We start from the raw sequence: 13299 nt of genomic DNA, 5'->3' as shown, positions 1-13299 counted from the left end.
TGCTATGCAATTCTTTCAGTAGTAATTATATTGGGTTGAGCAGTTTACTCTACAGGCCAGCGGTTGGTGCTTGCGTGTAAAAGCCAGCTGAGCACTGTACAAAGATATCAATAGTTGTGATGGGTCCTGCAGTTTGACTTCCCAGCAAGTAGGCGGAACTTTCAGATGAGAGGCAGTTGTGGTAATGGCAGTGGAATTTTAACCTGGCCTTTTGTTGATTGGCAGGTCATGGGACTTTCAGGGTTCACATCCTGTTTCTGTGCTCTGCTGCCAAGGTGGCTGAAGGGAGTAAAGCTGGCTGGGGCTGCATTGGGCCAATCTGCAACTAGGCTTTCCAGGGCAAATGTAAGTGCTGACCTCGGTGGGGATTTAGGGGAAGCTCTCAGGCTGCCGGTATCACCCTCCTGGTAGGAGTGGAGGTGCCTCTCCTGTACCACTAAACCTGCTCAAGAGAAGAGGGGTGATCTGGGATTTTCAGCTCAGCAGGTGGCCACAGGGCCCACCAGCCTCTCACACCCTGGACCAACACAGATGCCCTGGACCCACCCAGATGCCTTGGCTGGGTGGGCCAAAGGATCTGCCTGGCAGCAGGCCTTACTGGTTAGGCTAGTGCCAAGTTCAATGATGCTGGTCCAGAATAAAAACACTTCCTGCTTCTGGAACCAGCCTGGTCCCTGGCTCTCTTATCCTTGACTGCACAGCCAGCTTCTGACATCTGCACTTGTCCCTTGATTTGGGGCACTTATGAACTCTTACCATTTTTGGTTGCTTGATTGACCTTCCCTCTCAATTCTTGGCCCTGCTTATTTTCCTGATTTTGTGGCTCCCTCAGGTGACTCCTGCCTCTAAGAAACTCTTTGGCCAATCCAAGCCCTGGACTCCCTTTCAACCTGATTCCAGGAGCCTCTCAGTCTGTTAGGGGAACAGACTGATGCAAGGCAATGTGGTGTGGTAAAGAGTGAATGCTTCAGAACCAGGCTGCCTGTGTCAGAATCTTGTGTCTGCCGCTTACTGGCTATATGACCCTATCCAAGACATTTTGACTTTTTGTGCCTCAGTTTTCTCATTTAAAAAATGGGGATAATAATAATAGTCCTAGCCTCATGGGGTTGTTGTGAGGATTAAACAAGAATTAATTAAATGAATAAAAGTGCTTAGAACTATGGCTGGCATATAGTTAAGTGCTTAATGATTTTCATCTATTATTATTTATTTAGAATAAGAGTGCCCCGGAAGCATGAGGAAGGAAGCAATTAATTTGGCCCAGGAGAGCTGCAAAAAGTTCCATAGAAACCATGATACTGGAGCAGAGTTTTGGTCAATGAGTACTTTCCCAGAAGTTGGGTTGGAAGGAGGGCAATCTAAGAAGAAAAAGGCTGATGCAAAGGCTCAGGTAGGAGACATAGAATAGAAAATGTACTGTGCATGGGGCTTTGGATGAATGCTGGAGCTAGGGATAAGGGAAGGCATGGCAAGTGATGCAGCTAGAGATGTGGGGCAACAGGAAGTTGGGAAGGGCTTTAATGCTAAACCAGTAAGTTAGTTCTTTCCTCCTAGGCAGCAGGAAGGCAATGAAAGTCTTTAGGCAAGGAAGTAATTTCGATCAGATTTGTAAGCTTACATTGGCTGTGCTGTAAAAGATGGATTGCGGTGAGTTGGAGTGTTGGCAAGGAGTCCCTTTGAAGAGGCTATTTCATTAATCCATGGGGAGACATCATGTGAGAGTTTAATATGATGGGCTATTAATGACTGCTCTTCCCTGACCTTTTTCACATTGAGTTTTTGGGTTGGATAGGAGGATTTTTTACTCATTTGTTTTGTTTTTTTATTTCTATTTTATTTTATTTGTTCCAAAGCATAACATAAAAAAGCCAGTCCTTTCTATACTAATAATTCACAGCATAAAGCCACTACATGGCATTAGTCAACTTGAAAACCTTTCTGTAGCCAATGCAGCCTAGGATTGGTTAAAACTTATTTGATATAGTATTGTAGCTTTGAGTATGCATGAGTTTTAAGTTGCCCCAGAAGTTAGTCCTTCCTCGGCTTCACTTGTCACAGCATTAGCAATATCCCTGGGTGAATGACCGAGAGTTAAGGATTAAGTTTAAAAGCCATCTTGGCAATTTCCTGCTTGCATTGGTTGGATTTAGGCTGATTTCATTAAATATTTAATTTTATTTGGTTTGCTGCCAGTTAATGCCTAAAAGAATTCTGAATGGTTTTTCTTCATTGTTCACCTGTAATTCTTGTTATTTTCTCAAATGGAAAGATCTTTCCTTCAGATGCACAGTGATTTCAAGAGTTTTATTATTGTACACCCTACCTCAAGTAATTTGAATTATGTTACCTGTAGAACTGATTCATCAAGAGCTTTGTGAAAACCCTGCACAGGTCTGAAGAGTGTCCATTTGTAATTCCAAGTTATATTTCCTATCTAAACATTCCCTGTATTTGCTCATGTCATTTTGTTTGTTTGTTTTAACTCCCATGCTCTGTCCTTTTGAAAAAGTAGCAAAGACGCCTATGGTTTTAGAATTTTTTTCCCCCAGAGCAGCTAAGGCAAAAATCTATATAGACAAAAGAAAACCCTGGCAGAGATCTTTTTTTCAAACACATTTCTATTTAGCTGAGAAAAAGACTGCGTAAATGCTTATACCATACAATTCATTGTTCCTTTTCAGTAATACTGAATAAAAGGTTTTTGGAGTTGACCAGTTTGCCCCTCTTTGAAATATTCCTCTTCATTAAACAACATTTAGAAGTGTTCAACCCAATCTGAATAGTAATCAGGGTTCTGTTTCCTTTCTCTTTTTGTTTTGGGTCTTCAGAGCGGGGAAAGGTAACTGATGCTTTGTTTAAAAATTTTTCTTTCAGAAGCAATTAATTAATGTGGTGAAACAACTGCTAAAAGTATCCCTACACTTTCTTTCAGGATTGCTGGGTTTTTCAGTGTTCCTTGGTTGGAGGACCTCCAGCTGACACTGTAGATTTCTCTTTGCTTAACATCCTTTTAAAATTTCTCTGGATGTGTGTGCCAGAAAGATCCATGGACTTACAGATTGTCAGTGCCTCCAAAGCCATTAGGGTTCCCACCTACTTTTTCTTATTTTAAGTTCCGGGATACATGTGCAGGATGTGCAGGTTTGTTATATAGGTAAATGTGTGCCATGGTGGTTTATGGCACCTATCAACACATCACCTAGGTATTAAGCCCTGCATGCATTAGCCATTTATCCTGATGCTCTCCCTCCCCTCGACACGCCCTGGTGTGTGTTGTTACTCTCCCTGTGTCCATGTGTTCTCATTGTTCAACTCCCACTTATGAGTGAGAACATGTGGTGTTTGGTTTTCTGTTCCTGTGTGAGTTTGCTGAGTATAATGGCTTCTAGCTTTATCCAAATCCCTGCAAAGGACATGATCTCATTCCTTTTTATGGCTGCATAGTATTCCATGGTGTGTATGTACCACATTTTCTTTAACCAGTCTCTCATTGATGGACGTTTGGGTTGATACCATGTCTTTGCTATTGTGAATAGTGCTGCAATGAAGATATGCGTACATGTATGTTTATAATAGAGTGGCTTATATTTCTTTGGGTATATACCTAGTAAGGGGATTGCTGGGTCAAATGATATTTCTTGTTCTAGATCCTTTAGGCATCACCACACTGTCTCCCACAATGACTGAAAAAATTTACATTCCCAACAATGGTGTAAAAGTGTTCTTATTTTTCCACAGCCTTGCCAGCACTTTTGTTTCTTGACTTTTTAATAATCGCCATTCTGAATGGCATGAGATGGTATCTCGTTGTGGTTTTGATTTTGCATTTCTCTAGTGATCAGTGATGTTGAGCTGTTTTTCATGTTTGCTGGGCACATAAATGTCTTTTTTTGAGAAATGTCTGTTCACGTCCTTTGCCCACTTTTTGATGGCATTGTTTGTTTTTTTCTTGTAAATTTGTTTAAGTTCCTCGTAGATTCTAGATATTAGATCTTTGTCAGACAGGTAGATTGCAAAAATTTTCTCCCATTCTGTAGGGTGCCTGTTTGGTCTGATGACAGTTTCTCTCAGCTTATGTGCAACCAGCCTCTGGAGGGTTTCAGAGGAATATGAGAGCTATCTTCAGATATTTGAAGTTTCATCAAGTGGAGGAAGAATTTAACATATTTAGTATAGAGCTCTGAGCGATAGCACCAGGATAGGTGAGGAAAAGAATGTTCAGAAGCAAACATTTTCCTCAGTGTGTTCTGCAGGACTGTGGAATGCTAATGGATGGGGTTGGGGTGTGGAAAGATATAGGGTTAAATGACTTAGAAAATGCTGCATTCATGCTTTTAAACATTTCTTTATCAAAGCTAATGAGTGTGGTAAATATCTGAGAGGAACATAATATATGTGTATTTGACCATGGAATGTTTTTCATGGAATGGGTCAAAGGATGGATGTCCCACACTTAGAGTGCTAAGAAAGTACTCTGTTGCCTAACATGAAAATAAGTTTTAGTGTTTTACGTTAAAAGGATTAGGTGTGATTTCTAGCTGCAATAAGGTACAGTGGGACGCCCCACACAAATATAAATACCTAAAGATTTAGTTTTATTTGTATGACAGGAAGTACAACTGCATATTCTTGAGGTCCTTACTAGGTCTCAATTGCTATGGGTGGCATCGGGATATATTAACCTTCCCATCTGTTGTGGTGTTCATGCCTGAAGTGGAACCCACTTGAAAAGCACACAGGGCATTCATGCTGGTTGCTAAATATTTATCAGCAGACCACTTCCAGAGCCTTACCAAAAAACTATCTTTCAGATGTGTCTCTTCTGAAATTGTACATGGCATTGTCATTACTACTATTATGTTACTTATAAAATGAAATTAATCATAGTGCTGATTTTACTGATAGATATTTGGGGCTTTCTCTACTAAGTGATAAAAGATTGCTTCAACAATACATACCATTTTGTTAGAATAGGGCTAATATGGTGATCATGTGCTGACTTATTTTAGTTTGGAATTTCAAAGGCTAGTAGAGTTTATATTATTTACATCTGTAGGACTTGAAAAGTAAGTATCATAGTATATTTAAAACAAGGTTCTGGGCTGGGCACAGTGGTTCATGCCTGTAATCCCAGCACTTTCGGAGACCACAGCAGGAGGATTGCTTGAGTCCAGGAGTTTGAGACCAGTCTAGGCAATATAGTAAGACCCTGTCTCTACAAAAAATAAAAAAAAAATAGCTGGTTATGGTAGTGCATGCTTATAATCCCAGCTATTCAGGAGGCTGAGGTGGAAGGATCGCTTGAGCCCAAGGAGTCGAGGCTTCAGTGAGCTGTGATCATGCCACTGCACTCAAGCCTTGGTGACTGAGTGAGACCCTGTCTCAAAAACAAACAAATGAACAAAAACTAAGTTCTTGCCAGCCATATATATGGGTTTTTAGAAAGTGGAAAAACATGGAAAATAGATGTACTATAACAAAGACATCATATCTCTTTATGTAAATAAGACCGAGGCAAAGTACTTCTTAAGCAGATTTTTTTGGATAACAGACATAAATAAAAGAGAAATAAATAAAGATGTTGAATTATAGACTTTGGATCTGAAGAAGTTTGAACAGGTTGGAATGACTACATGTTTTAGAGACAAATGTTAAGTCCCACATTTGGATATAAAAATGTTTTGAGCTACAGAAAAGGGGAAATACTAACTCTACCTCACCAACTATGGGGACAAATGATTTTAATCAGCAGTGAGTATATGTTCTGTGGTTACTAACAGAGTGAATGTGCACTTAGACCACAAGTGGAAGTCTGATAGGTGAGACAGAGAGATGACAGTTATGTTGAACCCAACCCAAGAGAAATGTCATTTCTGTGAAACAAGGCCAAGAAAATTCATGTCTGGTTTTTAGTTGGGACCATTGAGACAAGACTAATTTTTGTTAAGCTGGCTGCATGAATTTATAGCCATATACAGTAAATATTATGGTTGAAATTTGCTGATGTTCGGTGGTATTGAAAGACAATTAGTTAACCAGTCATTCTCTCTTTTTGTTTTACAGAGGCATGGTTTGCATATCCATCATAGGTCATGACTGACAGTCTAGAGGTTGGAGCTAACATTGAAAAACATATTATTATGGGACCAAGTGTTTCCCAGATGAGGGTAAGTGTCATAATGGCCCAGAATTTAATCCCAGGAAAATATTATTTTCTAAACATGCTTTCTTTCCTACCCTTTCTCTTCCTCTTTCCCTTTCTCTTCATAATTAAATTGGTATCATCCAATATTTATCCATATTTTTCATTGTCTGCCACAAAGCTCAGAACCAAATTTAGTGTGCTCAGTTACAGAAAGCAAGTCACTCATCCATGAATTCCAGTTCACTGTTCTTTCACCTTTTTTTTTTTTTTGAGACAGAGTCTCGCTCTGTCACCCAGGCTGGAGTGCAGTGGCGCGATCTCGGCTCATGGCAAGCTCTGCCTTCCAGGTTCACACCATTCTCCTGCCTCAGCCTCCCGAGTAGCTGGGACTACAGGCGCCCGCCACCACGCCTGGCTAATTTTTTCATATTTTTTAGTGAAGACGGGGTTTCACCGTGTTAGCCAGGATGGTCTCGATCTCCTGACCTTGTGATCTGCCCGCCTCGGCCTCCCAAAGTGCTGGGATTACAGGCGTGAGCCACCGCGCCCGGCCTCACCTTTCTGATGATTAATAATCATCATTTTATATCTATTTCACCTATTTTGTTTCATATGCATCTTGATATTACATATTTTTTCAAATTTATTTTTGGAAATAGGCAGAAAATACATGATGTATATATTTAAAAAATGCTGCCCCAGAAGTTACATTAATAGATGAAACTGCTTGTGTTCCACAAGTATTTTTGAATATGAATCAGGCTTTATTATAAGGAAATATCTTGTATGAAAATATTAAATATGATTTAAACAAAGGAGGGTGCCATATGTTTAGTATTTTCATATGAAGTAGAACATTCCTATATTGAGACAGACTTTTTCCAAAATAAATATTTTGACTCTCTTTGTCAGTCTTCCCAGCGATGAACAGGTAATAATTTTGTAATTGTTCATAGATCTTCTGATTCAAAGACCTACTACATCCTAGACAGGGCTCCAGGTGTTAGAGAGGGGCGTATGGAGTATTGAGACCTACTGCGTGTGCAGACCGGATGAAGGGCTGTGTTAATGACTACAGCAGAAGCAGTGACCCAGAGAAGGTTGGTGAGATGAACTTCGTCAAAGTTCTGTTGCCTGAGAAAGAATCAAGCTGTGGTGGGAGACCCAGCGATTGCTTTGGAGCACTGGTTATGAAATTCGCTGTACATTGGAATCATCTGAAAAAGCTTAAAAACACTGAAGTCTGGGTAAGCAAGGAGGGGGAATCAGAAGTCAGTGTGATACAGTTTTTCCTTGAGTACAGGGTTTTCTCTGCCTCAGAACTGTCTAAATCATCACTCATCACTACATTCTGGAGGTCTTGAGGTTGCCTTCTAAAGGGCTTAGGAGTGGAGGGAAGCTGGGGTTATTTTCTTTAGAAAGACCTCAATGACTAGTCCTCATGGATCTGTTCTAGATAACTGTTCTATTTTGGTTGGAGCAATGTGGCCCTTTTAATGCTGGCTTTAATGTAACCTCTCCCTTTTCCCTGGGGACATAATTGTGCCTACAAAGGGAATCAATCCATTTACCAATTTCAAATGGACACTTTCCTATCAATACATAGTTAAATCCTTGGAGTGAAGCATGCAGGATCTGGAGTTGATTGCTAAGTTTTGAGTGCTTTGTCTACCACTTACTAGCTAGGCAAGTCACTTAACCTCTTTATCTGTAGAATACAAATACTAATAACACAAACCTTATAGTTTAAAAATTATTTTATTTTTAAATTGATAAATAATAATTATATGTATTTATGGAGTACAGTATGATGTTTTGATACACATATATATTGTGGAATAATCAAATAAGGCTAATTAGCATAACTATCACCTCCAATATTTATTATTTCTTTGTGGTAAGAACATTTAAACTCCTTTCTTTTAGCTATTTTGAAATATACAATATATTATTATTAACTATAGTTATCATGCTATGCAGTGAAACATCAGAACTTATTCATCCTATCTAACTGAAACTTTGTACTTGTTGACCAACCTCTTCCCTTTCCCTGTCAACCTCACTCCACCGGAAAAAACCCTCTTGTAAACACCATTCTACTTCCTATTTTTATAAGTTTGACTTCTTCAGATTTTACAGAATCTAGATATGAAATAGATAATGTGGTATTTTTCTGTATGTGCCTGGCTCATTTCACTAAACATAACGACCTCTAGGTTCATAGGTTTTTATTGTAAGTATTAAATGATATAATATAAGGAAATAATGTAGAAAATGTCCTGGGACATAGTAAATACTAGGTCAGTGAGTCTCAATATGTGGTCAGAGTCTCAATGTGTGGTCCCCAGACCAGAAGCTGCAGTGTCACCTAAGGACTTGTTAGAAATGAAAATGCCTTGTTCCCATCACGGTTACTGAGTCAAAAACTCTCAGGATGGGGCCCAGCAATTTGTATTTTAACAAGCTCTCCAAGCAATTCTGATTTTAGCTAAAGTTTGAGAGCCAAACTTTAATCTTATTAAAGATGATTTGTGGTTATTTAATTTATTCCCACCAGCTCTCATTTCAAACAACAAACACAACCTAGTGGTTATTCTATTATCTAAAAAGAAATACCTTATACTAAATTAAAATTTTTAAAATTAATTTATTAATAATTTTAGAAACAGAGTCTTGCTCTGTTGCCCTGGCTGGAGTGCAGTGGTGTGGTCATGACTCATTGCAGTCTCAACCTCTTGGGCTCAAGCGATCCTCCTGTCTCATCCTCCCAAGTAGCTGGGACTAGAGGTGTATGCCACCATGCCTGGCTAATTTTTATCTTAGAGATGGAGTCTCACCATATTTCCCAGACTGGTCTTGAACTCTTGAGCTCAAGCGATTCTCCTGCCTCAGCCTCCTGAAATGCTAGGATTACTAGCATAAGCCACTGCATCTGGCCAGAATTAAGTTTAAATAGTCAAACTAGTCTTCTTAATTTGCATTTCAAACAATCACTTTAAAATAACTTATTTGTAATCAAGACCCTATACTGTCTTCATTACTGAAAAACCACTGCAAAGTTTTTGTAATGCGATGTATCAGTCCAGAGGAATATTTTTCTCCTTTGCTCCAGGATACAGCTCTGGAAAACCTTGGGAATAAGGTGGCTGTCTGGAACTGTGAAGTGATGGGCCTGACTAGAGCACTCCAAATTGTGGGAAATCAGGTTGACCAGGTGGGGTATTACTGTTTATGAAAGGCCTTGAAAGTTAGTAAAATTAAGCTTGATGTAGTAAAAACCAATGGTGACCATTGAATCTTTTTGAGAAGGCAAGAGAATGGAAAGTGAAAAGGTTAAATTGTAATAGGGAAGGCCTGGATACCCAAAGCCAGTGTCTTAGAGCTGGCTAAGTTCTGAGGAATGTGGAGACTTCAGAGGTTTTAGAATATTGGGATGGGAAGGAGGCCTGGAGAGAAAATTTACTGGCCTCTACCAGAGACTATATGTCAAATTACAATAATAGCAGTGACTTTATCAGGTCCAGGGATGTCACCCAAAGGGGTGCATTCTAGTGTGGGCTTTTGAGCTACAGGAGTTCCTAGATTGCAGTCTAGGCAATTGCTTTGTATTTACAGGTGGTCTTCATTGGCTAGCAGGTGGAGGCATGAGAGTGGGTAATTATAAATTGAGTTCAGCCCTCTCTTGCTTGCTTGCTTTTGCGCTCTTTTGGCCTGACAAGACAAAATAGGTGATATGGATGCCTTCAAATACTCTGAGACTGGGGAAAACCTTCAGTTCAAAAGCATGCATTTTCCAGGGGTTGTGCCAGCTGTATTGGATATGGGCCTTAAAGTCAACAAGTGGTTTTTTAGACTCTAGTGACTTGAGCTGTGTGTGTGTGTGTGTGTAAAGTGTGTGTGTGTGTTTGAGAGGGAGAAGAGAAGAGAAGAGAAGAGAAGAGAAGAGAACTGCTCACCTTGTTTTACTGGTGGGAGTCTATCTATTCTTTTCCTTAATGTAATTTTGCAAGTCACTCTGGGTTGGATTCTTTGCTAAGGAAAGGCTGAGTGTTTTGTGTACCTGCCCTTTCCTCATAGCGTCTAAGTAGGAACCAAGTTGACTTCCACCTCTGTAGGAACCCTTGCATAAAGATATATAGGTTCTAATAGTCATTTTCCTTTTATTCCATGGTTTGGGGAGCTACAGCTGTTGCGTAGTCCTATCACAGAATTTCATTTTTGCCAGGGTCACTATAGCATGAACATTTTTCCTCTATAATAGTTTTTGTGGTGGGGGTGGGAAAGCAGATTTATAGAAATATCTTACTTTGAATTTATCTATTGTAATGATAAGGTAGACTTAAAAAGTTCTGCAATCATCTGTTTGTGGGAGGGTATAAGCATAAATACCAAGTAAGTCTCGGTCATTTTGAGATCATGCTCAAAGTCATCTTAACCTGGGATACACTTGGGTTTTAGAGGGGGATGTGCAAGGTCACCAATACTGCGTCCATCAATTTCATGAGTTACATTTCTCAAATAGAAAAACCATCAGCTGACAGGGATACTAGAGATAATGTGGACCGTGTTCTGTGTCTTTGGTGCTGATTTTGACTTTTTCTTGCTGCTTTCAACACTAGGACCAGCAAGAACAAATTCATCATCATCTACTCTATTTCCAGAGGTCTTAGGTTCATTGTTCTTCCATCTATTTATTATTCAATTCTTCCACCCAATCATTAAATATACATTTATTGAATTGCCTTCTACATATCAGGCAAAGTATTAAGTGCAGGGATTAATATAGCTGACATTCAATTATTGCTATGAAAATGTGAAGAAGACATTGTGTTCTGTTATATTTAATGAACTATTCTGAGGTTATCATTGATAGAATCAACTTTGGCATGTAGAATAAGGTATAGTCAGAGGTTTAGTCAAAAGAGATAAACTACAGATAAAGTAGGAATGGTTGAGTGGTGACAGTCCCAGATTTCATTCACAGATTTGGGATTGTGGCATAAACAAAAGAATAATTCAAAAGCTTTCTAATTTTTTTCCTACTTCAATTAAGCTTCAGACATAAGTTCACATCTATGGCAACAGTTTTTCTTCTTTGTGTGATGCCAGGATGAAAATGTACTATTTTTGCAACACCACTTTCTTATACTTTTATGTCACCGATTTTTAAAGGTATCAATCAGATTAAACAATTGAAAAATAATGTATTATTTTTCATGTATGCAATTTCAACAGGAAGTAAGATAATAAAAAATTAAAGAAATATTCCTAAGGGTGTTATTTTTCAAAGTGAAACTATCTCAGAATTGAGAGGTATCCTAGATCAAACCATTTGGTTTAGAAAAATGGCAACATAAGTAGAAATACATGTATTTACATAGTGTGTGTATGTATGTATGAATGTACATTGTATATCCATAAATGGCTTTCAAATTTCTTTCTTCCTCCCTTCTTCACCTCTTTATTTCTTCCTTTCTTTCTCTCTTTTATAACTATCTGTATCTATCTATCATCTATCTCTCTGTTATCTATCTATCTATTTGTCATCTATCTATCTATCTTAGTTTGTTTTATGTTGATTTAATAGAACACCACGGAGTGTGTAATCCATGATGAATAGAAATTTATTTGACTCACAATTGTGGAGGCTGGGAAGCCCAAGGGAATGGCACCAGCATCTGGTGAAGGTCTTGGTGCAAAATGACAGAAGGCAGAAGGGCAAGAGAGTGCAAAAGCAAGCAAGCAAGACAGGGCTGAACTCACTTTTGTAATAACTCACTCTCATAACAAATCCACTTTCTTAATAATGAACCTACTCCTGAGATAATGAAATTAATCCATTCATGAAGGCAGTGCCCTCATGGCCTAATCACCTCTTAATGGTCCTACCTCTTAATGTCCCACCTCCTGATACTGTCACAATGGCAATTAAATTTCAACATGAGTTTTGGAGGAGACATTCAAGCAATATTATTTTATCCCTTGTCCCCCACGACTCATGTTCTTTTCACATACAAAATACATTCATTCCATCCCAATGCCCCAAAACTCTTAACTTATTCCAACAACTCAAAAGTTCAAAATCCAGAGCCTCATCTAACTCAGATGTGGATGAGATCAAGACACAATTCATCCTGAGGCAAATTCCTCTCCATCTGTGAGCTTGTGAAATTAACAAACTACGTGCTTCCAAAATACAATGGTGGGGTAGGCATAGGATAGATATTCCAAAAGGGGGAAATAGGCAAGAAAAAAAAGTAACAGGCCCGAAGTAAGTCTAAAACCCCAAAGGGAAAACAGCATTAAATTTTAAAGCTCCATAATAATCTTCCTTGATTCCATGTCTCACTTTCTGGACACACTGGGGCAAAGATTGGGTTCCTGTGGGGTTGGGCAGTTGTGTCCCTATGGTTTTGCTGGGCTTAGTCCACTCAGCAGCTCTCATGGCTTGGAGTCTTGTGCCTACAGCTTTCCCAGGCTGGGTTGTCTGCTGGTGGCCCTACAGTTTTGCGATCTTGGGGGCACCTCTAGTTTTATGCCTCTATTAGGTATTGCCCTAGTAGGTATTGCCCTATGAGAAACTAGGTATTACTCTAGTAGGGACTCTCTGCAGAGACCTTGTTCCTATGGCTTCACTGGGCATTGCTTTAGTGTGAGCTCTCTGTGGTGGCTCTGTCACTGTGATGAGTCTCTGCCTGGGCCCCAGGCTGTCTGTGACATCCTTTTAAATATTGATGGAGCCTATCATGGCTCCACAGTGTGTGTACTCTGTGTGCTGTAGAGTTATTGCCACATGGTCAGGAGTTCGAGATCAATCTTTTACACAAGGCTTGCTGCTTATACCTTCTGGGTTGGCAGATTGAGCCACATTAGGGTCCACTTGCGCTATGGCTGGGGCAGTTGAGGAGTGCTGTGCTGGAATGTGGAAAGCAGAGGACCAAGGTGGCTCTGGGCAGTAAGTCTGTAGAGGGTGCCCCAGGTCTGTCCTCTGAAACCATTCTGCCCTCCTAGAGCTCTGAGTCTGTGATGGAAGCGGCAGCCTCAAAGATCTCTGAAATGCCTTTAGGACCACTCTTCAATTGTCTTCATGATCTCTTCCATTTGTACTAATGATCTAATGATCTTCATGATCTCTTCTATTTGTACTAATC

General features: G+C 39.6%; 1 long non-coding RNA gene across 4 annotated transcripts in view; it reads left to right on the top strand.

The window, feature by feature from the left end:
- LOC129532439 (uncharacterized) overlaps positions 1–13299 on the top strand; it is a 257939-nt gene that overhangs the window by 93217 nt on the left and 151423 nt on the right. For 3 of the 4 annotated variants that reach the window (XR_008678189.2, XR_008678185.2, XR_008678186.2), the window contains exons 4-5: positions 6067–6170; positions 7105–7395. This is a non-coding gene — a long non-coding RNA (uncharacterized lncRNA). The remainder of the gene's footprint in view (positions 1–6066; positions 6171–7104; positions 7396–13299) is intronic. The other variant, XR_008678187.2, reaches the window with a different exon arrangement.

The sequence above is a fragment of the Gorilla gorilla genome, chromosome 2 (genome assembly GCF_029281585.2).
Source record: "Gorilla gorilla gorilla isolate KB3781 chromosome 2, NHGRI_mGorGor1-v2.1_pri, whole genome shotgun sequence".
Lineage (NCBI taxonomy): Eukaryota > Metazoa > Chordata > Mammalia > Primates > Hominidae > Gorilla > Gorilla gorilla.
This window is presented reverse-complemented; position numbering and strand designations above follow the sequence as displayed.